This window comes from Cryptomeria japonica, chromosome 11 (assembly GCF_030272615.1).
Source record: "Cryptomeria japonica chromosome 11, Sugi_1.0, whole genome shotgun sequence".
Taxonomy (NCBI): domain Eukaryota; kingdom Viridiplantae; phylum Streptophyta; class Pinopsida; order Cupressales; family Cupressaceae; genus Cryptomeria; species Cryptomeria japonica.
Window position 1 is genome coordinate 619,367,323 of NC_081415.1, and position 27,428 is coordinate 619,394,750.

Consider the following 27,428-nt stretch of genomic DNA (forward strand, 5'->3'; position numbering starts at 1 on the left):
TGTCGGCCATGGTGCCAGTGAACTGTATGTCGGTGTAGAGTCTGCCGGTGCTGGTGCCTGTGCTTGTCTGCTGGTATCACATGATTGTAAGGTTGCCATCAGTGACAATACCTTTAATCACCTAAAATTTCTCATTGGAGTGTGCATTTGCGAACAATCTCCCCCTTTGGCATTGATGGCAACACTTATGAGAAAAATCAAAAAGTGTCCAAGATGATGTCCAAAAAGAATCTGCCAAAATTGTCTTACCAAAACTATGTGCCCAAAAATGTATGCTCCCCCTGAGTTGATGATGTCCTGTTCTAATCATTTTTCTCAACACACTACTCCCCCTTTGACATCAATGACAAAGGTTTTCATTTGCTGTCAGTGGAGTTTGGTTCCTGCCTAGATTTTTGTAACCGGTGGGTTACAATCTGGAAAATATCTGCCAAAACCACATTTAAACTATCGTTGAATCTTTTTCTATCATGTAATGCCTCTTGTGTTCTTTGAACTGTACCGGTGAGTATGTGCATTTTCTCTTCCAGCATCTTAAGTCCGAGAACCAAAGCCTCGGAAATTTCTTTTCTCAAAGAAATGAGGTAATCTAGTTTAGGACCAAGTTTACATTTTAGCCTCTTTGCCTTATCCTTTATTCTTTCTTTATCCTTTTCTAACTTCTCAATTTTGTCTTCAAGATCTACAATTTTCTTTTCTATTTCCAAAAATAAATCTGATGTGCCTATTAGATTGTCAACAATATTGTTAATCTCAGTTTGTATTTTGCTGATCTCCGAATCTATGTCCTGTGTCAAGATGTCAGTTTTGCAAATATCCTTACACATTTTCTTAAAATCCAAAATTGTTTCTCCTAGTGTCGGTAATAAGGTTTCTATTTGTTCCTTATTCTTCTTCACAATTTCCTCAAAGAATTTCTCTTTCTCCTTAATCATCCTCTCTTTGAATGCATCTTCATTTATTTGATCAACTGTCAAAATGTTGTCGGTGATGAATTTAGACAATGTGTCTAGTTGACCTAAAGAATCTTTATTATCCACAATGCACTTTGGTGCTACCAATTTGAGAATAGGAATTGTGTCATCAATAGCCTTATAGGCTTGTGCATTACATTTTGTTATTTTCTTTATTGAGTCCAGTAAGACCTCTGTCACATTTGTAGGCCAGAATTTTGCTATTGAAGTACCAGATGTCTGCCCAACTGTTTTCACAATATCAATGCTGCCGGTTGTAGTGATAACCTTGCTTGTTTTGACCTCTGGTAGGTTAGTTTGTGTTTACATTTCTATTAGAAAAGGTTTAGGCTTTTCAGTTTTAGCTGGTGGCACTTTCTCGGTCTAAACCTGTGTCTCAACCTGTTTCAGTTCTGGTTTCTCCATCTGTGTCTTAGAAGGTTTCTCTGAGCTCTCAACAATCAGTTTCTCAGATGTAGTCTATGTATGCACTTTTGGTTTCTTAGTTTGTACCTCTGCACTATCCATTTCTAGTTCTCCTAATTATTTTTTAGTTTTATCTACCGGTTCTTCTAATGTTTTACCAATGGTGTCTTCTGTTGGTTGCTCTATTTGAGTAGGTTTTTCTGTGCTTATGTTTACAATATCATTGACCTCAACCTCAATGTCTGCAACCAGTGGCTTGGTAGCCACATCTTTTCTTTTATCCTCAGTGGTTTCTCTGTCAACCACAACATTTACTTCTTGTGTGTCTATATTCATAGTGTACAAAATTTTGGATTCAGGATTTGTATCGTCTTGAGGAGTCTCCATACTCTCAGTATCCGGTTGATTGTGATGAATACTAAGAGGTGGGGGGGGGGGGATGAATTAGTATGCCAAAAATATTTGTACTTAAACACTTTGCTAGACTAACAGTAAACCAGTAAAACAATTTAGCAGACAAACCAGTTAGCACACATGCAAACCAAATAGCAAATAATGCATTCACCCACAGAAGCACAAACACCATAACACAAGAGATTTTGACATGGAAACCCAAATGGGAAAAACCATGGTGAGATGGAACTCACAAGTAACTATCTGCAAAATAGGAACTCGACCGATTAAGGTCATACAATGTTCTTTAGCAGAATAGATCCTGTTAGGAGTCTCAATCTCTGTTAGGAGATAAGTCTAATTAAAGAATACCTTGCTAGAAGATTTTAGATCCACAAATGTGAACCACCTTGTTAGAGGATTTGCAAAAGGCTTTTGGGCCTACCCGGTTAAGGGCTTCAGACTTGTCGAAGATGTGAGTAATCAACGAGTGAGTGATCTAGCTAATAGCACAGATTGCTTGGTTAGATCCTTTATAGCTTTTTCCTAAGCATTCCAAAATTACTTCAGTCTTCTACACATTCATACTCTCTCTAACTCTTCAACCACCTTAAACCCTAGCAACAACCTAAAACCCTAGACATGATGTCCTTTTAAAGAAATCTGATTTCATGTCGGTCCAATAGGATTACAATACAATTTCCTAGGTTCAATGTATCTAGACATATTCTGTAACATGACACAAAAAGCACTGTTGAAGTGTCAGCACCATCAAACAATCGGTGGATGGTAACTCATCACAAAATTCTAGTTGGTAAGTCATCACAGAGTATTACCGGTTCATACAAAATACTGGTTGCCGGTTTGACAAAAATGAAGACTGGGAAATGTGTGTTCTGCCGATTTGATCCTTCGTACCACTTGAGATCCTCGAATTGCTTGGGGTCAACATACCACTTCAAATCGGTAAACACTTTCTGCAAAACACCAATAGTCTAAGGATTGTAATGCATAGTACTGGTTGGAACAATTATCGGTTGAGCTTTAAATTATTCATACAAAAGTGATCTCAATGCAAGTGTGTGTCCATCAATGACAATCACAACATAATCATCAAAGATGCCAATAGATTGTCTGTAGTTTCTACCAGTGGAGTATCCGAAGGAGGTAGGGGTAAGTTATCAATTATCTTTAGGCTTGGAGGTCCACCTACCTTACCTTTCCCCTTATCCTTGTTCTTTTGGTATACCCTGATGGTTTTAGGTCTTAGTAGCTCTTCTTGTTTCTCTTGTTCAACAAAGAATATGTCCCATTGGTCTACAGTTTCTTCTGTTATCTCATTCACTCTTCCTGCCATCAGTGCTACATGCTGGTGAGCAGTTGAAAATATTGTTCGGTTAGCCTCATTGATTAATTTGTCTATCTCATCAGGTGAGTTTACTGGATGCAATGCAAGTAATTTTTCAATTTTTATGTTCTTGTCCAACTCAACAATGGCTACCCTTCTAGCTTCTAGTCTTCTATACAAATGATTGGGTATTTCATCAACAATTTCCATAAAAAATTTCTTGTATATATCCAAGTGTAAAATTACACTGTTTTCTATGCTTTCTTTGTCATCAACGGAAAGTGTGTTGTACAGTTTGCTAATGTTTTTCAACTTTCCATCTTCTGTTATTTCACTAAGGAGTTTATCCAGTGGAGCAATATCTTGTTTTACCTTCTTCTTCTTCTTAGGAGTTAACTTCTTAACTGGAGGCCTCACTGCCTGTTGCTTTTGTCTTGTTTTTCTAGGAGTGGGTAAGGGTACCGGTGAGGGTTTTCTTTTCCTTTCTACCCTTTTGAATACTGCTGGCATATCACTCTCAGAGGAAGTTACAACCGGTGAAAGATGAGTTTCCAATTGAAGTCCTTCCAACTCACTTTCTTTTATACTAGGTTGCTTCAATACATCTTCCTTAAGTTCTTTTGCTTATCTAGTGCCTTTCCTTACTGTTTGTTCAACTTTCTTAACTCTTTTCCTAGACTGAATACCACTTTCTATTGTTTCAGCACTACCAAATACTTTCTCAGATGGTTCTTTTGGTGCTTCAAGTAGGGCTTTAGCATAAGTTTCAATAATGTTATCATCTATTTCATATCCCATTTCAGTTACCTAGATTATCCTAGGGACAACTGCCTCCATCCAGATTTCATCCTTTTTAATTACAAAGCATATTTCCTTTTGATATTTATCTACAATTTCCTGTGATAGTCTTATTCTTGTCTTCATTCGAGCCTTTCGTGCTTGAAAATGTTTGTTTATGTTTTTCTCTCTATTTTCTCCCATGTTGTTTAATAGATCCAATAGTTGCTTTCTTACCGGTATATCAAAGCCAAAATATTTTTTACCAATACTGGGTACTTGCTTAGTAATGTACAACATTAAACATACAAGAAAATTTCCAAATCTAAAGGTTCCTTTCTTATCTCCTTTGATCTTTTTCAGATTGTCTATCAATTCATCTTTGAGCCATTCACACACATCTATTCTAGCATTTTCATTGACCATGTCATATGCACTTTTAATACATAGGCTAGATACTGAGTTTAACCTATTTCCATGTGTATATTTGTAGCCTAAGATCATACTGATAAATCTGACATTGATGCCCTTCACATCATTTACCCTTAGAGACCTTTTGTCAAATGTTGCACCAGTCAGATCCATCACTGTGTCATTTGAGACCCTTTTTGTTCTATCAGGTTAGCTACTGGTGGAAGGTAACCCTGTTACTACTTTAATGACTTCTTTTGTGATCTTATGAATTGAATCCAACCAAAAGAATTCACCATGGACTATGCTTAGGACTATTCTTATCACATCTTCAGGAAAATCAGGATTGCTAAGAATATCCAGAAAACCTAGGGTTTCTACTACCTTGTGTTCCGGTTTGATATTACCATTTTCATCACAAATCACAGTTCTATACATTTTCTTGATTTCATCATCTCCTAATTCCTCTATATGACAGTGTATGTATATTCTAGAATCTTCAACATATACTACTCCTTTAGGAATTTGAGAGAATGCACCTATGTTATCATCTTTCTTAGCTATTTCGGGAACAAGCTTGAAAATGGGTCTAGGGTGCTTGATAACCTCAATTACAGTAGGGTTTTCTATAAATTCAGAAAAAAAGGAGGATGCCATGTTTATAAATACCTCAATCTGCCTTAGGAATGAGTGCTTGAATGAACTACTTCTCTTCTTCACTAAGGATGCCTTCGCTTGGGAATTTTCGTGCTCTCGAAGATTTGAATGCTCGGTGAATAAAATAGAGCCAAAACACTTGCTTTATAATGTTATTTTCTCCAACTACCACATTTAATGCTTGTTGTTTAAGTCACAACTTAACTCATCTACCGGTAAAGAAGTAATTCAACTTCTCACCATCAACCGAGGGTATGCTAGCATATTTTTCAGTTTGTTGCTAAACCCCCAAAGGATTTTCCTTCAGTTAGATGAAGAGTCTCCTGCCAGTGGAGTGTTACTTTGTTCTACTGGTGGAGGAGTATTCCCATCAACATTCTAAACTGACTTTCTGATCCATTGTTTTGAGAATTCTTGCTTTACCTCTTCAACCTTATCTTTACCCTTCAAAATAGGACCTTTGTTATTTGTCAGTGGGGTCTTGCTTCTACAAAATTTTGCAATATGTCCAATCTTGTTACAAGCATAACAAGTCACATTTTTTTTTTGAATAGCTTTCCCATATCCTATGCCAGTATGTGTTCTGCATTGATTAGATAGGTGTCCAAATCTTCCACAAACATAACATCTTACATTCATTCTGCAATTTTCTAAATTATGACCAACTTTGTTGCATTTAGAATATTGACCGGTGGGTGTATTAGTGTTCTAATAATTTCTAGATCTACAATAATTTTCTCTATGACCATACTTGTTACAGTTAAAGAATTTCCCATTAAATTTGTAAGCATTAGGTTGTCTTACTGGTTTACTATGATCATGATTGTTTGCATTACCAGAGCTTTCACCAACTTCAAAGCCAAGGCCATTTGTATCACCATTAGGTTTCTGATTCTTCAGCATGTCAACAAGTTCTTCTGAACTTTTCTTGAATTTCTCCTTCTGTTGATTTGTAGCAGTCAGTTCACTCTCCAAGATTCCTTTTTGTTTCATGAGTTCAGTTCTATCATTTTGTGTATGCATCAAGTCTGTCTTCAAAAATCATTTTCATGACTGAGTCTTGTGTTTTCATTTCCAACATCATTTAGTCCTCTATCCAAATCATCTTCATTCTTCTTTCTATCTTTAATTTCTTTACAAAATCTCATAGTCATATCTAGCATCTCATTCTTCATTGTACAGTTATCTTGTCTCAGTTGGTTCACTAGGTCATTAAGAGTTTCCTTTTCATCTTCCTCATTCTGCATCTTTTCACAAAGTTCTTTTCTTTTATTCCTTGCTATGGTGAAATTTTCTTGAAGTCCTCAAATAATATACTGAGTAGAGTAGCCTTCAGATCATCTTCAAGTTTGATAATATTCATCTTTTCTACATCATAGTCTGAAAGAGTTGTTTCTAATTGCTTTCTCAAATTTTCCATCTCTACCGGTGTCAAGATCTTCCTCAAGCTGTTAGGCTTTTGAAAATAGAGGACTGGGCTTTGATATGAATTGTTAGGATTCCCAAAGATACTGAGAGGGGGGGTGAATCAGTATTTGACCAGTAATAAGATTTTCTTAACTTATAACATGAAAAGCATATTAAAACTGTGTACTGGTAAACCAGAAATAATGTAGCAAATAAGAACAACAACCCCAACATGAAAAGCATATTAAAACTATGTACTGGTAAACCAGAAATAATGCAGCAAATAAGAACAACAACCACAACATGAAAAGCACACCATAACACAATAATTTAACAAGGAAACCTGGTGTGGGTAAAACCTCGGTGGGATTTGTGACCCACAATATTCGCTTACTGGCCAATAAGGGAATATTACTGTTTATAATAGGGGCCTACACATGCAGGAAGGCTAAGTGCCTAGAGCTCACTGCTCAATTACAAAAGAAGTCACACTGACTTACAAAATTGGATTATACAAATCCAATGTCTTGTACAGCTTCAGATCAGCATCTGCTATGCCAGATTCAATACCGATTTAAGCTCTGCAATATACATAAACCCTTATCCAATAATTTGCATATTAGGTCTACTACCTTCTTTTGTCAATTACAAAAGAAGTCACACTGACTTACAAAATTGGATTATACAAATCCAATGTCTTGTACAGCTTCAGATCAGCATCTGCTATGCCAGATTCAATACCGGTTTAAGCTCTGCAATATACATAAACCCTTATCCAATAATTCACATATTAGGTCTACTAACTTCTTTTCATACTTCACATTATCCCATATATAAATGATCTACAATGATATCATACATATATGAGTCATATTACAATCAGCCATGTCGGCTTACAAAAGATTTTATAATTAATTATAAAATACATTTGTACAAAATTCTTGTCGGCCATGGTGCCGGTGATCAATATTTTTGGTGCTGGTGAACTGTATGCCGATGTAAAGTTTGTCAGTGCCGGTGCCTATGCTTTCCTATCGGTATCACATGATTGTAAGGTTTCCATCAATGACAATACCTTCAATCACCTACAATTTCTCATTGGAGTGTGCATTTGCCAACAATCATATCTCCTATTTCTTCCTTGAAATCACTTCGATTTATAACCTTAGGCCATCTAGTTGTTGTAGCCCTTGATGATTCCAACAACATGGTGTTAATGCCTTTTTGCACTTGTCAATTTTGTTATCATAGTATTCCTAAGCCATGTCAAATGACACATCTACATATTCTTCTACATTAGGGCACCTGAAAATATTGTCAAAGAATTTTGCATCTAACTTTATTACCATTTTTCCATTTGTGGCTTTGATGCTTCTTGTTTCTTTTTCTAAGTGAGATGTTTCCACTAAGATAAACTTTGGGTCATTAGCTACGACAGGGATTGATGCCACCAGGTACAATTCACTCTTGACAAGCACACACATGTTGTAGCTTTGAAGCAATCTCTTTGTCCGCTGCAAGCCTATGAGAATTCAACCATATCTACATGTTTGATTTCGGTGTCCTTGATGTCTTTGACATTTGAAGAGACAAAACTCTTGAGGAACATGGTTAGGTACTTTTGGTATTTATTCTTCATGTGCTTGTTGGGCGATGGCTCTAACATCTGATGGTGAGAATTTGCCTAGTGAAATCTCATAGGTGTTAGAAAACTTCATTATGTGGAAAGACTTGTAAATCGAGTTTTAAAACCCTATTTACAACACAAAAAGGCTAAAAAATTGTAGATCTTGTTTTAAAAATTGATCTACAAGTGTATTGGGTAAAAACAACAGAAGATGCAAATCAAGTTTCAAAACTTGATTTGTAAGTATGGGCAATTGACTTGCAAATTGGTTTTTGAAACCCAATTTGCAAGTTAAAACTTGTAAAATCTTAGAAAATGTTCATCAAGTTTTAAAACCCGATGAACAAATTACTTGAGAAATTTATATTTTTAATTGGGTTTTAAACCCAATGCACAAATGCATTTGGGAGGTTCAACTCATATTAAATTGCTCGTCGAGGTTTGAAACCCGACCAACATATTATACATATTGGTCAGATTTTGAACCCTGATGAGCATGTATAATATGCATTGGCTTGATTAAGGGAAAGCCTTTTTTGTTGGTCAAGGTTTGAAACTCAATCAACCAACACACAAAATGGGTTGGCCAAGGTCTGAACTTTGACCAACACTAAACAAATGTGGAGGCATTGTTGTCATAGTGATGTGTTGATGGAGTTTTGTTCTCTGATCTCAGGGAACAAAATTCACTCAATACATTAGGAGTTGCAAAGGGAAGAAATGATAAAAATAAACAAATAAAATAAAACCCTAGGTAAAACGCAAATAGAATGCGTACCTTGCAAGAAGAAACAAAAAACTCAACGAATGGGGAAAAAACCCCAAAAATATTAAACACGATGCCACACTACTTGGAGCAACACGAAGGAAGGAAGAATGAGAAAATGAGATGAAAAGATATAAAGATCAACAAAATTAAAGAGTTCTAAAAGAACTCAAAAATGAACCATTAAATGCAAAATTGTGTGTAATAAATACAATGCTTTTTTGGATTTTAAGACCTGATGTGCATTTGATTGCACATTGTGTTTTAATAGCCCTAGTGCAACAATGTAAAAGGAGCAGACTTGTAATTCTAGTTTTAAAACCTGAATCACAAGTTCATGTGTAATTCAGGTTTTAAAACCTAAATTACAAGACAAGGAAAAAATGACTAACTTGTGACTAAAAATGAAATAAGCCTCTAGAACTTGTAATCATGAATCACAAGGGATCACTCCAAGAGGCTAAAATTCACCACAAAAATCATCTTAAAGGATTTAAGTCATGAAAAGAAAAGAAAAATACAAGGGGGGTCCTCAATTCTAAGGTGATTCAGAACCGAGGACAACAACTGGCTTTGACTAGGGAACTTTCTTCGGTCATTCTTCAAAATGACCAATTTAAGTAGAGCTCCCAAACCTCTAAGTGCCTTTATCTGTCCATGGGGTACAAAGTCAGTTGACAAAAAGAAAAAGACGCTAAAGAAAAAACTAAAAGACACAAAAGACTATATACATAGGTACAAATATTCCATTGCCTTATTGTGAGAAGAGCTTCAGGTGTTGTCCGCTATGAGGCAATAGAAAAGGTGTCCAATCCTAATATGCCAAGAGAGATTTTCTCACCATGAATTTGGTGAATTGTGAAAGGACCTGTCCATAGTGAATCAAATTTCTTGTGCATTCCCTTGGGTTCTCTTCTTTTATCCTATAACAAGACATTGTCTCCAACCTTAAAGACTCGAGACTTTTCTCTTTTATTGAACAATCTCTTTACTTAACTTTGATGCTCTGCAATATGATCCACCACTTGTACACAATTTTATTCAAGTTTCAATAGGAACATGATGCACTTATTCAATGAACTATCAGAAGTCTCAGCCTCAACTGCTTTAGCTAACATTAGAGTAGGAAACTCCAATGTAATTGGAATTTTTGCATTGATGCCATAGAGGAGCTATAATGGAGACATACCAATGGCTCTTTTAGGGGTGATGTGGTTTTCCCACAATGCATTAAACAATTCTTTATGCCATGACCGTTGATTCTCATCAACCAATTTTTTTATTATAGTCACTAAATTCTTATTACTAGAGTCTGCTTGGCCATTTCCCTATGGATAATAGTCTGACAAATGAGAAAGAATAATGTTGTAGTCAAAATAAAATTGAGTTATCTCATATGATGATAAATAAGTAGCATTATCTACTATTATTTTATTTGGAACACCAAACCTGCAAATGACATTCTCTTTTATGAAATTGCATACCACCTCAGATGTAGCATGCTTGATAGGTATTGCCTCCACCCACTTGGTGAAACAATCGGTGGCTATGAGAACATAATTGTGAGTAGTACTTGATGATGGATTCACTAGGTCAATAAAGTTAATGCCCCATTATTAAAATGGTTCCTCAATCACCACTGGTTTGAGTGGTAATGTTGTAAGTTTGGGCTTCCCAATGAATTATTAACACAACTCACATTTACAAACCCAATCATATACATCTTAAAAAAGGGTAGGCCAATAATATTTTTCTCATAAAATATTGTGAGCAGTCACAGGTGCCAAGAAGTGTCTGCCATAGCCTAAAATATGGAAGGATTCTAAAAAATTAGTATGTTGAGCCTTATCCACGCTCTCAAGAAAGTACCATCAATGCTCCATTTGTACAAACCATTATTCTAAAGCACATAGTTTGTGGACTTAAGCTTGAGATTCCTCTTCTCCTTATATGTGAGATGTTAAAAACATTCTCCATATGTAAGAAAATAGGCAATATTTGAATACCATTCATCTGTAGTGCTAACAAACAACATTGTAGGAATGTCTTCTTGTACCTCTTCCTAAGCAATGACATCGTCTCTAGGCTTGTTGTTAGCAATCAACTAACATAGTACCTTCCCATGAACCAATTTTGTAGGTTTGATTTCCATGTCATACTCCTAGATCTTTGCTATCCAATTACCTCTCTTAGTCCAAAAATCCTATTGTGTCAAGATTGACTTGACCTCTATATAGGGAACCATGATAATAAGATGGGTATTTAGAATGTATAAATAAGAATTCTTAACTACCTTGACAACATCATAAGCATGCTTCTCCATTTGGGATTATTTAAGTTCATGAGTTTTGAGGGGACAACTCATGAATGCAATTGGGTATTCAATCCCCTTTGGATTATTCTGCACAAGAATTGCAAAAAGAGTAAGCTTAGAAGAATAACTATACATGAAAAGATCTTTGGTGTAATTAAGGCACACCTGCTAGGATAACCAGTGAACAACTGAGAGGGGGAGGGGGTGAATTAGTTGTTAATAGACTATGTGAATTAAATCACTTAAACACTTTTTCCGGAATAACTGATTAAGCATTAAAGCATAATTGAAAACCAAAGAATCAATACCATGCAACCATAACACATAACACCATGATTTGTACGTGGAAAACCTGGTAAAGGGAAAAACCATGGTGGGAAACCCTACCAACACTCAGATGATACTTCTGTGGAAAGTATATGATTACAATAGGGGCCTACACATGCAGGAAGGCACACTACCTAGAGAGCACTGCTCATCACAATGGAGTCTCACTGACTACAGAAGAGGCCAACCACCTCGAAATATTTGGACAACAATCCAGAAAGAAGAACTACCTATGATAGCATCAAACATGCTAGATTACAGTTCCGGTTAAGCTCAATACCAGAGGTCTTAAATATCTTACATAAACCCAACTCGATCACCTATGATCGACCAAATTCTCTATACAAATTATTATTACATTATTCGCTCCTTGCCCATGATCTACAATAAGATCTTAGATATGTTTATACCAACCTAGGACCTAACATATTAGGTTGGCCATCCAAATGACAATTCAATAGATCCATTACATAATCTTGAAATAAAATCATAAAATATGTTAGCCTAAGGCCAAACAAACATCATAAAATCAATAAAACATCCCGAAAGCGCATCGGAGGATCCACCAACATGTTACATGAAACCGGTCCATAACCTAGATATCATCAGACCTAAATTAGATCCACACATGCCAAAGCAATGACATCAATCAATCAAGGCACAGACACAATCATCATCAGCATCTTGAATCCCTTCTAGAATCTGTACCAACACCACTTATGCATTACATCAAATATATTCAATAAAGCTCTATCGGTGAAACCCTTACCAGACCTATAAAGCAGGCTTACTAGAACATAAGATAACATCTGATCATCAATTCAATACCAACTGATTGAAACATACTTTTGAAGCATATGAACCATTCATACAAACTTATTCTATCATCCAGATCATACCGGTGACAATCAACTGATAATCTTCCCAATCAAACCCTTCTACCGAAAGTCGGTAAACAACCATAACAACTAGTGTTGTCATAAATGACAAAACATCAATGCAACACATAATCAATACCTTCATATTGCTAACAATATCCCCCTTTGGCATTGATGGAAACAGTAGGTGTGAAAAATATCCATGTGCCAAGAAATGCCAAACAAGTCTCCCCCTATGGAAGACAACCAACAATCTCCCATAAAATGATATAGAAATGAAGCTCTGAACCAAATCAGAATCAAAAGACCAAATACTGCCAAACTCCCCCTAAGGAGTACAATCAATCTGAAAAATAGATAGAATTGGTTTTTCACATATATTCCTCCCCCTTTGACATCAATGCCAAAGATATGACATAGATATCAAACAGAATATGAAAACTCTAAATCTCAAGGCTAACTACTCCCCCTAAGTAGTAGCATTATTTCATCAATCCGGAGAAAAAGATAGCTCTGATAATGCATATCAAATTGATGCACATTAACATCATTTAAGTCTCTACCAGAGGGGTAGAAACCCCCAATTTGTGACTCAAATACTCAAATGATTCCCAGGACAAAGGTTTAGTGAAGATGTCTACTATATGTTCTTTAGTGTTCACATAAACCAATCTTACTTCTTTTTCTTCCACCTTTTCCTTCAAAAAGTTATACTTGATTGATATGTGCTTAGCCTTGGAGTGAAATACCAGATTCTTGGATATGTCAATAGTTGTAGAGTTATCACAATGAATAAAAACCAAATCATTACAAATCACTTTTATATCCTTTAACATCTACTTCATCCATAGAACTTGAGTGCAATTAGTCACGGCTGCAACATATTTAGCTTCAATAGTAGATAAAGAAATGCATGAGTGCTTCTTGCTGATCCATGAAACCAACTTCTTCCTAAGAAAGAATGCTCCAAAAGATGTTCTCTTCCGGTCATCAACATCACCTGCCCAATCTACACCTGTATATGCACATAAAGTAAAGTTATCATCTTTAGGGTACCATAAACCATATCTAGTTGTTCCTTGCAAATACTGGAATATCCCTTTTATTGCACTTTCATGATTTTCTCTTGGATTACTTTGACATCTTGATACAATACTGACTGCATTCATTATATCCAGTCTAGTCTGAGTTAAATATAGAAAACCACCAATCATGGATTTATATCTTGTAGAATTTACTGGAGGGGTTACATCTTTTATGGATAATTTTTCACTTGTAACCATAAGAGTACTATCTGGTTTGGAATTTTCCATACCAAATTTTTTTAGTAATTCCCTTAGGTACTTAGTTTGATAGATAAAGATGCCATTGTCAGTCTAAGTAATCTGCAAACCTAGAAAAACTATTATTTCTCCAATCATAGGCATTTCAAATTCACTCTACATATTATCAGAGAATTTCATGCATAATTTTTCTTCACCTCCAAAAATGATATCATCAACAAATACTTCAATAATCAGAATATAATCATTAGCGATCTTATAATATAGGTTACTATCAACATTACCTTTTATAAAATCAAGCTTCAAAAGATACTTATCCAACCTTGTATACCAAGCTCTAAGAGCTTTTTTTAATCCATATAGGGCTTTCCTTAATCTATAAACCATATTTTTGTCATCTGTCAGTAAAAATCCATTAGGTTGCTCAATAAAGACTTCTTCTTTAAGTTATCCATTCATAAATGCACACTTAACATCCATTTGTTAGACCTTGTAGTTCTTATAGGTTGCATAAGCAAGAAATAGTCTAACATCTTCAATTATCTACCAGTGCAAAATTTTCACCATAATCAATTCCTTCCTTCTGAGAATAACCTTTGCAGACCAATCTAGCCTTGTTTCTTACAACTTGTCCATCCTCATTCAGTTTGTTCTTAAAAACCCATTTAGTTCCAATAACATTCTTATTTTTAGGTCGGGGAACCAAAGTCCAAGTATTGTTCTTTTCTATGTGATCTAATTCATCTTGCATAACTTTCATCCAACATTCATCTTTACAAGATTCAATTACTAATGTCGGTTCAATCTGAGAAATGAAACATACCTCTTGAATTTCCAATGTTCTCCTTGTCATAACTCCCTTGTTTTTGTCTCCAATAATATGATTTTCAGAATGATTTAGCCTTACATACCTTGGTGTTTTCTGATTTTCAGGTTCTTTGTGCTGCTCTTTAGTTATAGTTGAGTTTTCTGATGATGTCAGGGTAACTGGTTCAGTATTATGTTCTAGTACAGGCACTACCAGATCAATTATGATCATTTCCATTGCTGATTCGCTGTCATAAGATTTAGCTTGGTCTTTGTGCTCCTCATCCACTTTCACATTAGCACTCTCCACAATTCTCATAAAACATAAAACATGTTGGCCTAAGGCCAAACAAACATCATCCAATCAATAAAACATCCTAGAAGCACATCGGAGGATCCACCAACACGTTACATGAAATAGGTCCATAACCTAGATAGCATCGGACTTAAATTAGATCCACACATGCCAAAGCAATGACACCAATCAGTCAAGGCACAAACACAAATCACCATCAACATCCTGAATCCCTTCTAGAAGCTACACCAACACCACTTATGCATTACATCAAAGATCTTCAATAAAGCTTTGTCGGTGAAACCCTTACCGGACCTATAAAGAAGGCTTACTAGAACATAAGATAGCATCTGATCGTCAAGTCAATACCAATTGACTAAACCATACTTCAGAAGCATATGAACCATTCATACAAACTTATCCCATCATCTAGATCATACCAGTAACAATCAACTGATAATCTTCCCAATCCAATCCTTCTATCGGAAGCTAGTAAACAACCATAACAGCTAGTGTTGACATCAATGACAAAATATCAATGCAACACATAATCAATTCCTTCATATTTCCAACAACACTAGCACTGGAGCATGTGTTATTGCATCCTTAATTTCATTGAAGGTAGACTTCCCTTCTACACTCTAATCTAAAGTAGATTTTACTTTCATCATATTCACAATATGACAAGTCTTCTCACAAAAATATGGAACAAACCTCTTAAAAAGTTCACTTTGATGAAAAAAAAATGAACTACAATCTTACTCATCGATAAGGCAAGACTTTGAATGGATTTGACCCATTTAGGGTCAATTTTAACATCTTCTTTATATACTATATGCCCAAGGAGCTTGTCTTTTGTTATACCAAAAAATGACTTCATGGGATTGAGAGAAGTTCCATGTTGACAACATCTCTCAAAAATTTGTTGCAAATGGAAGAAATCATCTTGACATTATTTTGAAAAAAATGTCAAATCATGAAGATACACAATGATAAAATTACCAAGGAAATCCATGAATTCTAAGTCCATTGCTCTCTGAAAAAGTGGCACCAACATTTATCAAGCCAAAAGACATTATATGGTAGGCAAAATTACCCCAAGGTGTGGTGAAATGTATTGGCATTGTGATGATGTTTTTTATTGTCATTGATGGACACACACTTACTTGATGTATGAGGTATGCTCAATCGGTAGTTGTTCCAACCGATATTGTATGTCATTGAATGTGTAGTCTTTAGACTATCGATATTTTGTAGAAGATGGTTTACTGGTCACAGATTGACTGAAGACCTCAAGCGGTACGAGGAACTCAAGTAGAACAAAGGACCTAAGTGGTAGTCATTTGTTTTTAATCAGAACACTATGATATTCCAATCTTCATTTTTGTCAACCGATAATCGGTATATTGTATTAACTGATTTATATCTGTGATGAGTTACCAACCGGTATTATTGTAATGTGTGATGAGTTATCATCCACAGACACTTTGACGGTGATTTTGTGTCATGTTACCAAATGTGTCTAGATGCACTATACCTAGGAACTTGTAGTTTAATCTTATTGGACCGACATGAAAACAGATTCCTTTATAAGGACATCATGTCTAGGTTTTGTATATGAGATAGAGAAGAAAAGGTTATTATGTGTGATCAGTGAAGAGAAGGTTAGGTCTGTGTGAAGATATAAAGTGTGTAGATAGAGAAGACTGAAGTAATGCTGAAATGCATTAACAATGAGCTGTCAAGGATCTAATTAAGCATACTATGTTATTTTCTATATCATTCACTTGTTGATTTCTAATATCTTCAACAAGTCTAAAACCCTTAACTGGGTAGGCCCAACAAAGCCTTTGTAAATCCTCTAACAAGGTGGTTCACAACTATGGATCTGAAATCCTTTAACAAGGTAGTCTTTAATAGGACTTATCTCCTAATAGAGATCTAGATTCCTAACAGGATATGTTCTAGTGAAGAACATTGTATGACCTTAACCGGTCTGACCTTAATCGGTCTGGTTACTATTTTGCAGATAGTTACTTGTGATTTTCTACTCATCATGGTTTTTCCCATTTGGGTTTCCATGTCAAATATCTTGTGTTATGGTGATTGTGCTTTTGTGGGTGAATGCTTTATTTTCTATTTGGTTTGCACTTATCTTAACCGGTTTATTAGTGAACGTGTTGCACCGATTATCTGCTAAACTGTTTAAAAGATTGATTACAATATTTTTTGGTATACTAATCCACCCCCCCTCTTAATATTCTTCAATTGGTATCAGAGCCAACCTTTCTATAATTCTAACCACTTGGAAGGAGATATGGGGGAATATAGTGTGAGGGAACTTACTCATTGTCTCACTCAGATTGAGAGAGCGTATGATGAACTCAAAGTCAAGTATAAAGCCTCTTTGGCCAAGAGAAGAGAGCATGCTGAAAAAATGATGGAACTTACTTAAAATAGCTCTTCTCATGAAGCAGACATGGATGCCCTAGTTGAAGAAGTTGTAAAACTGAATGAATCAAAAGAAAACCTGAGAAGGGAGTTGGAAGGACTGACTATCAGAATATGTTAGGAGCTTGAGAATAGAAGGAAAGCTAAAGATTTGGTAAAAGACAAAGATCATGAGATTTTCAAGCTGAAGCAAGAAATCAGTACCCTTACCGCTCATCTCCAGGAGAGTAGAGTGGAAAAAGAAGAAATGCAAGGTGAACTAAACATGGCCATTTTTGAGAATGCAACATTGATGGAATCCAATACTTCTATTTCCAAGGAACTTACTGAGTCAAAGTAGATACTTGCCAAATTCAATCAGGGTACTGCTAAGCTAGAGCAAAAGCTAGAATCAGCAAAGCCAGTAAAGAATACCACTGAACTTGGTTTCTCTAGATATGAGGAAGGTGAGACCTCTGGAACAAAAGCTAAAGCATCAAAGAAGCAATTGACATCCAAAGGAAAAGGTAAGCAAAAATTTAAACCTGTTTGCTTTAATTGTCTCAAAGAGGGACATACTGCCAATGTGTGTAGAAGCAAGGCCTACAATAGTTTTCCTTATTTTCAAAACAATGTGCCTAGATCCAATAGATTCAATGTAAATTGTTATGCATGCAACAAGTTTGGGCATAGAGCATCTGAATACAGGTCAGTTTTGCACAACACTGGGAGATGTTCTCCAAGGACTCAAGGATTTATTCCGGAACTTCCTATGAACCAGAATCCCAACTGGTACAATACCTTTGACCATCGGTCAGTCGGTTATCAAGCAAAAACTAGCTGGAAAGCAACTTGTTTGATCTATCGTGGTAGCGGTCACACTGCTGCAACTTGCAAAAGGAAGAATGGAAGTATGAATAACGGACCATGAAGAACACCTAGAATGGTATGCTATCATTGCAACAAACCAAGACACACTACCAGAATTTGTAGACTAAGAAAGAACCTATCAGGTGATATACCGATCACTCCAAAAGGGAAGATTGATGTTGAAACTGTTCAAGTGGAAATGAATAAAACTTGGAAAAATAAATCAGAAGAAGAGTCACAAGATGAACCTGCTTTTGCACCTAGTGTGGAAGTCTCTAAATCGGTAAACTGAGCTTCAGGAAAGCTGGGGGGGAACATATCGGTGAAATATTTCAAACCCCTGGTTTATATTGATAAATACCTTTACCAATATATGCTACCTGTCAGTCGACAAAAGATCTGAAGTGGTAAAAGGCAAAATTAGGGTTTGTACTCTAGCAGTGATGCATTTATTATGGTCGGTGAGGGTTTGTTTAACAGGGTTTTCATCATCATTTTCACTTATTTGTTTTAGAAAGAAGAATCTTCAAGAGCAGAGAAACCAGAGCAATTTGTTTGGCATTTGGAGAAATCGTGTGCGAAATCTTGCAATCATCTTCAAGCAATCAATGAAGAATACTAAGCGGTGAACTAGCAATCGAAGTGGTGTACTATGCACGATATTGGAAAACCTAAATTTCAGATTGTGAAGGTATTTTCTGAAAATTCTTTCTTATCATTTGGTTATGGCTTCTACATCGCATTCTAGTTCCAGTGCACCTAAAGATACACCTGAGTTTCTTCAAAATAAAATGACATACAATGCCCTATCTCAAATTCCCACTGGAGTCATTGTCGAGGGAGATTTTCAGGGTATATAGACTATAAGTTGGAAGACCTAGGATCCCTAGTAATTCACTCCCAGCTAAGTCTATTGTATGGAGATGACAAGAAGATCAAACCAGAGTATAGCATCCTCAAGAAGATGAAACTACACAATGCAGTATACTTTCTGGAAGAATTTACAAAAGAACATATTAGCATTATCTTCAGTAGAGTGCATGGTGACAAGATGTATCTCGAGCGAACCCATGACATCACACTAGAAGTGATTCATGTTGTCACCAGATTTTGCAATGTTGGAGAAGTGCCAGTTCTACGAAAGGTCACCAAAACTAAAATGACACAGCTCACTAATTCTGTGAGTGACCAATGGGCAATGACTGTCAACACCATTTTTGATGATCTGGTAAAATATGCTTGCATGGTGATTAGTTACAGGATATTTTATGCCAACAGAATGAATTTTGTCCCTACTGTTGTGGTGAATGCTTCTTACAGGATGATAAAGGAAGATACTAAATATGACCTATGTACCTGCTTACAAAAGCAATTGTTGGTGAATCTAAAATCCATCAAATAGGACAAATCACTGAGGTTCAAGTTTGGCCAACTTCTAGTCAGTCTATTCTTCTATTTTCAAGGTTATTTCCCTGGAGTTAGTGGTGTTCAATGGTCTACTGACCAACCGGTTTCTAGATAGATTAAGGAGAGTCTACAAGCAGTGGGAACTACATATATTGAGGTTCTAAATAAGTATTTTGATGAATTCAAATGAAAGATGAACTAGAGAATGAGGATATCTGGTGATATTGTGAAGAAGTATGAAGATGACATCTGCTTCACAATAAAGACAAATGACTGCATAATGGAAGTTGTGGAACCTAGAAAGGAAGTAGTTGGCCCTATGGGGTATGAAGTGGTGAATGACATATTGATTGGGTATGCCTCTACCCTACTTGCCTCACCACTGGATGCAAAGATGAAAAGAATCGGTACCTACTTGTAGAGGGTCACATCGATTGAGGAACCAAAGAAGAAAAAGGACAAAGCAATGCCATCGATATCTACACCGGTTACATCTGCCAGTCCAAAAGTGACCAAGCAGTCACCAGCCAAAAAGAAACCTAAGATTATTTTGGCAAAAGTATTCGAGAGGAAGTGAAAATATAGGAATCACTCACCAGAGTCAGAGGACACTGAACAGAAGGTTGAAATAAAGAAGACAAGGCAATCAAGCAAAAAGCCGAAGTCTACCGGTAATGTACCAACAACTTCTGTACTGGTAAATATAGATATTTCTTCTTATAAATCAATGACACACTATTAGAGGACAATAAAGAATATTAGGAGGAAAGTGTTTGATGACTTAAAGGAATATTTTGATGACTTTAATGATAGTGAAAAAGAGGATGTAGAACAGGAGATCATTAAATATTTATGTGTTAATGATCAGTCACCTTCTGAGATTAAAATTGTTACTCCAAATTCTTTGTATGATTCTTTGGATAACAAATGGCACATTGCCATTGAGAGAGAACAAGAGATCAGGGAGAAAATTTTTGCATAGTACTTTCCTGATGCCTCAAATTCTAAGTTATTTGAAACTATTGATAAGTACAAAGGAATTTTCTTTATGAGAAGAAGGTGATAGGTTACTAGAAGGTAAAACCTATGAAGTAGAAAAAGATACAAATATACAGGTTCAAGCTGTTATCAAAATGCACCGAGTATCTGAAGCTGCTAGGCAGGCTGACCAAGCACCTGACCTATCCTCAAACAAACCGGATGAGGTATTTGACAGTCAAGGAGAAAGAGTGATAGAACAAAATGACCCTATTGATGTTGATGCATTAGATAATGGGGATGTCACTCCAGACAGAGAAAAAGATGAGAAAGAGAAACATGACAAAGAGAAAGTGGAGAAAGAACAAGAGGAAAAAGCAAGGCAAGAAGAAAACAAGAGAAAAGAGGAAAAGAAAAAGAAAGAAGAAGATAAGAGAAAATAAGAAGAGAAGAAGAGAGAAGAAGATAAGAGAAAGAAGAAGAGAAGAAGAAAGAAGAAGACAAGAGGAAGGAAGAAGAAAGGAAGAAGGAGGAAGAGAATAAAAAGCAGGAAGAGGATAAGAAGAAGAAAGAAATGGAGAAGAAACAAGAAGAGGAGAAAAATAAAGAGTTAGAGAAGAAGAAAGAAGAAGAAAAGAAAAGAGTGGAAGAGGAGAAGGAATCAAAGAAGAGAAAACAAGTGGAGATCAAGACCAAAGAAGGAGGGTAGAATCCTAAGGCAACCGGTGATCAAACCAAGCAGGTTGATTCCACCAATCTTATTGATCTAACTCTTGCATGTCTGACTCAATCAACATATGAGTCTGAGCTACTTTCGAGCATCAAACTTGCACATGAGAGACTAGAAGAATTGTGGAAGAAGAAAGAACAGGATGTCATACAAATTGTAGTTGACACCCTTACCAGTCTAATTCCTGGTACTAACCTCCACAGTACCTACTCCTCTCTATCCAAGCTCAAACTTATTTGTACCGTAGTAGAGGACCAGGTATAATGCTTGAGCAATTGCAAGTAATAACCATGAAAAGGCACTTAATATTGCCTTAGTCAAGCAAATGAATGAACTCAGGACACAACTACTGAAGCAGCAGAATGATATTAGTGTTTCTATGGGTGAGGATAAATTACTTTTGAGTAAAATCTGCCAACTCCATCTATTTTGTGAAGATGTGCTCAAACAGAAAGCTCAACTCCAATCAGAGTTACAGGAATATATCAGCAACTTCAAGATGCCCAATGATTTATTCACTGCCTATCGACAAACTGTTCATCATTTTCAGCATCAAACTACCAAGATGGACTTAGAGATCAACAATCAGACTCAAGATTTGTAGGAGCTTCAACTGCTCCTATTGCCAAAACTGCAGGTTCTTCATAGATGTTTTCTCAACTTGGAAGCCATCATGGTAACTCAAGTGCTAAGTACCATTGATGCAATGGAAGAACTGGCATTCTAGATGAAGACTGAAAGTGAGATAGCTACCTCACTACTTGAGTCATGGACATTGGACATGAAGATTTTTGTGCAGAACTTTAAATTTGTTTTTGAGAAATTTCATTCCTTATTGTCATGAACATCTACTCTGTGTTATTTTATAAAAAGGATAGTTTGCATTACTTTGTCATTGTTGGCAAAGGGGGAGTAGTGTACATTAAAATTTTGGTGAATTTTTATGCACATACTTGTGATTTTTGAAAAGGAGGTAGTGTATATGCTTAGGGGGAGTAATTTTGATGATGGTATTTTTTGTTTCTTTGTAAAGCACTTAGATGTCAAAAATTTTCCTAAGTGTTGCCATCAATGCCAAAGGGGGAGATTGTTGGCATTGTGATGATGTTTTTGATTGTCATTGATGGACACACACTTACTTGATGTATGAGTTAAGCTCAACCGGTATTTGTTCCAAATGGTATTATATGTCATTGAATGTGTAGTCTTTAGACTATCGGTATTTTGTAGAAGATGGTTTACCAGTCACAGATTGACTGAAGACCTCAAGCGGTATGAGGATCTCAAGCAGAACAAAGGACCCAAGCAGTAGTCATTTGTTTTTAATCATAACACTATGATATTCCAGTCTTCATGTTTGTCAATCGATAATCGATATATTGTATTAACCAATATACATCTGTGATGAGTTACCAACTAGTATTATTGTAATGGGTGATGAGTTATCATCCACCGACACTTTGACGATGATTTTGTGTCATGTTACCAAATGTGTCTAGATGCACTGTACCTAGGAACTTGTAGTTTAATCTTATTGGACCGACATGAAATCAGATTCCTTTATAAGTACATCATGTATAGGTTTTGTATATGAGATAGAGAAGAAAAGGTTATTATGTGCAATTAGGGAAGAGAAGGTTAGGTCTGTGTGAAGATATAAAGTGTGCAGATATAGAAGATTGAAGTAATGTTGAAATGCATTTACAATGAGCTATCAAGGATCTATTTAAGCATATTGTGCTATTATCTAGATAATTCACTTGTTGATTACTAATATCTTCGATGAGTCTGAAACCCTTAATTGGGTAGGCCCATCAAAGCCTTTGTAAATCCTCTAACAAGGTGGTTCACAACTGTGGATCTGAAATCCTTTAACAAGGTAGTCTTTAACAGGACTTATCTCCTAACAGAGATCTAGATTCCTAACAGGATCTGTTCTAGTGAAGAACATTGTATGACCTTAACCGGTCTGGTTACTATTCTGCAAATAGTTACTTGTGAGTTTCTGCTCACTGTGGTTTTTCCCATTTGGGTTTCCACATCAAATATCTTGTGTTATGGTGATTGTGCTTTTGTGGGTGAATACTTTGTTTGCTATTTGGTTTGCACTTATCTTAACCAGCTGATTAGTGAATCTGTTGCGCAGGTTATCTGCTAAACTATTTAAAAGATTGATTATAGTATTTTTTGGTATACTATGTTGGCATTTTCGATGATGATGTTGTGATTGTCATTGATGGACACACACTTTCTTTGAGATCACTTTTTGTATGTGTGAGTTATGCTCAACTGGTATTTGTTCCAACCGGTATTATGTATTATAGTCTTTAGACTACCAATGTTTTGCAGAAAGTGTTTACCGATCTCAAGCAGTATGAAGACCCAAGCGGTATGAAGACCTCAAGTGGTTCAGAGATCCTAAAGCGGTATGAAGGAACAAAGCGTTTGTTATCATTTTTCCCAGTCTTCACTTTGACAAATGGGTAATTGGTAAAATGTGTGAACCAGTAATCAGTTAAATGTATGAACCAGTATTACTCTATGATGAGTTACCAACCGGTATTTTTTTATGGTGAGTTATCATCCACAGACACTTTGGCAGTGATTTTGTGTCGTGTTACCAAATGTGTCCAGATGCACCGAACCTAGGAACTTGCAATGTAATCCTATTGGACCTGTTACTACTTATCAAGTTGCCATTAGTTTTATATCCAAAGTCATACTATACATTCTAGTCGGTTAAGCACTACCGAATCATGCAGTCGGTATGCATAGTCTAGTTGGTTACAGAAGAAAGCAGTTACAAAACACAGTATACATCGAGCTGTCTACCAAGTATCTTTTTGAGACTACCGAGCAGTAAAGATGACACATCGAGTTGATATTCATTGAGTGAAACATGTTACTAGATACATTGAACCTGGACATGCATATGAAAACATTTTACAAGATTGAGGCACATCTAACTGTTATTACATTGGAAATTGCACCAGAAGATTGTGTATGATTACAAGGACAATCTAACCAATGAAATATTTTGTATAGTTATTCATTCGAGGAATCTTGTTTGTAAGATCGAAGCAATGAATTGGATCACCGTTTTAAGAGATCTATTTATACAACATGAGTTAAGAGCAAGGTGTGTGCATGTATGTATGAAGGAAGACTACTATAGAGACACAGAGGTCACTGAGAAGGTTTTCAGAGAAGAGTCAAAGAACAAAGTAAATAGAAGGGTTTACCGAGCTACTATATGGGTAAGGTAATCTTATTCTGAGCACATAGAATCTACTATAATATTTCAGATGTAAAGATGCAGATATTTGTAATGATTTTATTGTAATATTGTGAAGTTGAAAGAGAAACCTTTAACAGGGTAAAAGACTCTAACCAAGTCTATAAATTATAAAGCCTCTAACTAGGTCCAACATTGAGAATAAACATTGTAAAATCCTTTAGCAAGGTAGATCTAATAGATCTTGATACTCCTAACAGGGTAAGCTATCAAAAATAGCTAAATTTAGCTCTAACCGAGCATTCTTTATTATTGCAGTAGTGAAGTTGTGGGTGCCATCCCCACCGCAATTTTTCTCTCTAACCAAGAGTTTCTGTGTAACCAAAATATATGTGTTATGGAGTGAATCATGTATGATTGTTACCTATTTGTTTTAACTTTATTTTATGTTATTGCACTATTCAATTTATGCATAATTGTAAAGTTATTATTCAAGAAAAGTTTTGAGGTATTGATTCACCCCTCCCCTCTTAGTACATTAGCTTTCCATATTGGGCCTAACAATTAGTATCAGAGCTTCAATCTTGGAAAAGGTTTTAACTACCTAAAGAGAAAGATCTTATCAATGGAAGGCTATAAACAATCTCGGAGGATTGTATATCTGCAAGAAGAGCTGGATCATGCAAATCAAGTGTTTGTAGACATGCAAAGGCAAATGCAAAAATCTCTGAAAGTAAGAAGGAGATTATCTGATGACTTGCAGGATTCTCAAGAGTTAGTGGAACAAATTGAGACATCATCTGAGAATAGTATATCTAAAGAAACTAAAGAAATGATTGGAGCATTGAAAGAAAAGAACAAAGCATTGGTTGATCAACTAAAAACAATGAAAAGAGAACATGAACATTTCAGCACATAGATGACTAAAAATCTAGATGCATCGAGGACAACTGAGGATAAAGCAAGAGATGTATAGAGAGAGAAACAACAACTTGAAGTCTTAGTATCTGATAAGAATGATGAAATTATAAGGTTGATTCGGATTCAACAAAATATGATAGATCAACTAGGTTATGCACATCATGAAGCAATTTTAAAGAATGATGAGAATCAAGCATTGAAACTTGAAGTATCAAGGTTGACTGATGAACTTGAAATAGAGAAGAAATCCAAAGAAACATTGAAGAAGAGTTATGAAGCATCAAAGATGTTGGATGAGCAACTAAATACAAGAAGACCCAACAAAGATGCAAGACTCAGTTACAAAGGAAAAGACCCTACCGAGAAAGGAGTTCATACTACCGAGAAAGGAGAATCATCAAAGCAAGCTGGAAATAGGAATAAAATCAAAAGGAAGAAGCCTATTTGCTACTAATGTGGAAATCAAGGTCATACTACCAACATATGCCAGATTAGAAAAGGTAAGCAACCGAATATCACTAAGTCAAATGAGTATTGTTACAATTGCAATAAATATGGTCACACATCTAATCAATGTAGGACAAAGTCTGTTAACAACTATCAGAAGGCAAAATTCAAAGGGTTTTGTAAAAACTGAAATAGATATGGACATAGTACCAAGAATTGTTGGTTTAAGAAAAAGAATCACATGTGGTCTGCACACCAAGCAAACACTAGTGGTTACCGAACCCACACAAATCCTTACCGAAAATATGCAGTAGTACCATGGGATTACAATACAAGGATATGGTGTGAATGTTGTGGAAGATATGGACATATAAGTGCCAATTGTTTTATAAGATTTGGAATGAACAACCGAAGATCATGGAGAAATCCCGGTATGGCATGTTTTCATTGTCACAAAGTTGGACATTTAGCTGGAGATTGCAGAGATCAACCTAGAGGAGACACTGAAGAGATAAAAGAAAAATTCAAGATGATTTGGCAAAAGAAGGAAATCATGTCAGATGAAGAAGGCACCTTACCTACCGAGTTAGGTGCACCTATTCCAAATTAATTAGCAAAGGTATGAAGGCACTGCATTCTCTAAAGTTTAAATCATAACAGTTCCTATTCTATTATGTACAAAATTCAAAATCTGCATAGTTAAGATGCATTAGTAAGTTTGAAATTCTATCAAAAGTATAATATAGAAAACCTGTCAAGTTGGTAAACAAGGAAATTTGGTTACTCGATTAAAATGAAAGAAAAGAGAGTAAATTAGTTAAAGGTAAACTGAGTGCATTTAATGTTTTGACCTAACCTGCATGGAGCCTGATAAGGTATTTTGTGTACTTAAAGGTATTTTCGCGGTCATTTTCATTCACCAAAGTTTTCAAGAGAGCAGAGCAGAGCGAATCAAGGCAATCAAAACTTCATTCAAATCGAATCCAAAGGTATTTACATCAAATCTCATCACTATTAAGTTGGTTTTTCGATCTTGTCAAATTGCTACTATCTACCGAGTGTGAATCGTCTGTCATTTGTAAACTGTCAAACCCTAAGGATAGTTTGCTAAGTTTTATCTGAAATTTACAAATGGCATCCAAGATCCAAGATCCCATAGTTGTCAAGAATGTGGAGAAGCCATCTCTAAAATACACTTTGACTCCTAAAGTCGCCTCTGAACCGAATGACAAAACTGCCTTTTCACTCATCCCGGATTGAGTCTTGTTAGTCGAAGATGTTAGATTCTTCACCAAATGTCATGTTGAAGAACTCGGTCGTGTTGAGATTAGTGACACATATGATGAGCTATGTACCGATGGAAAAATGGATAGCAAGTTCGAGCATATCAAAATCAAGGGATTAACTGAAGCCCTAGCGTATCCCCATGTATTCAAACCCCAGTGGGTTAAGTTTGTTTTAAGCAGAGTTCATGATGATTTTTTGTGGCTAGAGGAGCAACCATTCAAAATCATTAAGGAAATCATTCATGTGATCACTGGATATCCTATCTATGACCATGCACGAGCACAAAAAATAATATCACAGAAGGAGTTAATCAGTTTAACCGGAGTAGAATCTGATTACCAAGGACTGAAATTAAATAATGTCACTGATGCAGAACTTAAATTTGCAATTAGAGTAATTGGTTACTGTTTCTTCCAATCAGCAAGGGAAAATAGTGTACCCTATGCAGCAGTTG